General features: G+C 48.5%; 1 long non-coding RNA gene across 1 annotated transcript; it reads right to left on the bottom strand.

Moving 5' to 3' along the window:
- On the bottom strand, window positions 1-725 carry LOC149996059 (uncharacterized). The gene is made up of 3 exons (XR_016507512.1): window positions 671-725; window positions 487-561; window positions 1-374 (listed from the first exon to the last, which is right to left on the bottom strand). It is a non-coding gene; the product is annotated as an uncharacterized LOC149996059 (long non-coding RNA).
- Between the last annotated feature and the right edge of the window lie 254 nt (window positions 726-979).

Genomic DNA, 979 nt, shown 5'->3' with positions numbered 1-979 from the left:
CCTCTATACTGCCCTCCCTCCTGATCCCGTACTGGGCATCCTGTGGGCACATGTGGGCCACCATGTCCTGGGGCTGTACCAGGGCTCTCTTATTTAAGCAGATGGGGGAACAGCTATTTGAGTGAATGGATCATGAGCCCAGAGAAGCTACCACCAGCTGCAAACAGACCAGTAAATATGATTGTTACACATCTGGTAGGTAGTTCTACAGTGATACAGCTAATGGTGCTGATAGTTAAGTGGTCATTAGTAGACTGTGGATTTTGTGCAGTCAATGAAGCAGTACCCTGGAAGCTCCTGGTGCTGCTCTGTAGTCATTTGGCGGTGGACCCCACCAGCAGCAGGGCTTGGGTTTGCATGGCTGTCATCATTGTCTGCAGGGAGAAAAACTGCATTTTATCAACGAGAGAGAGAGAGGGAGAGAGAGAGAGAGAGAATTCTAAAGTGGGAGCCACACCAATGGGGCGTCTCAGAGGTGATACTTACCTTGGCCCTCTCCTGCGTGGTTCAGAACGCCAGCCTGGCATGTCATGCATTTCTAGTGTCTGGCTCCTATTAACCCTGACATGACAAAATCCTAGTGATTAAATATTCTTGAGAGCCAGGTTATTCCCTTTAAGCCTCTGGCAAAGTGCAGAGGGGGAAGGTGTTTTTCCTTCTGAAGCCTCACCTATCCAGAGAACTGAGCTGGCTTCTGCCAAACTTGCCAACCTCTGGTAAGACCCCAAGGGCCCAAGCTCCTTTGCCACAGGGGTTTGTTCACAGTTAAAATGCAAATATCTTTGGCCAGGAGGATTTATTCAAAATGGTGTGTTTATTTTTACACCTTGCCTTAGAAATTTGAATAATGGAGAGCTTAGAGATTTTGAGGAAGGTGGGGCTGAGAGTAGATGAGGGACATCTCTGACAGCTTGCAGGACAGGAAAAAGGGGAGACAACGGCAGGAAGACACATTTTATCTACCTTTGCTGGCCACCCC

This window comes from Furipterus horrens, unplaced genomic scaffold (genome assembly GCF_987537825.1).
Source record: "Furipterus horrens unplaced genomic scaffold, mFurHor1.1.pri manual_scaffold_12, whole genome shotgun sequence".
NCBI classification, from domain to species: domain Eukaryota; kingdom Metazoa; phylum Chordata; class Mammalia; order Chiroptera; family Furipteridae; genus Furipterus; species Furipterus horrens.
This window is presented reverse-complemented; position numbering and strand designations above follow the sequence as displayed.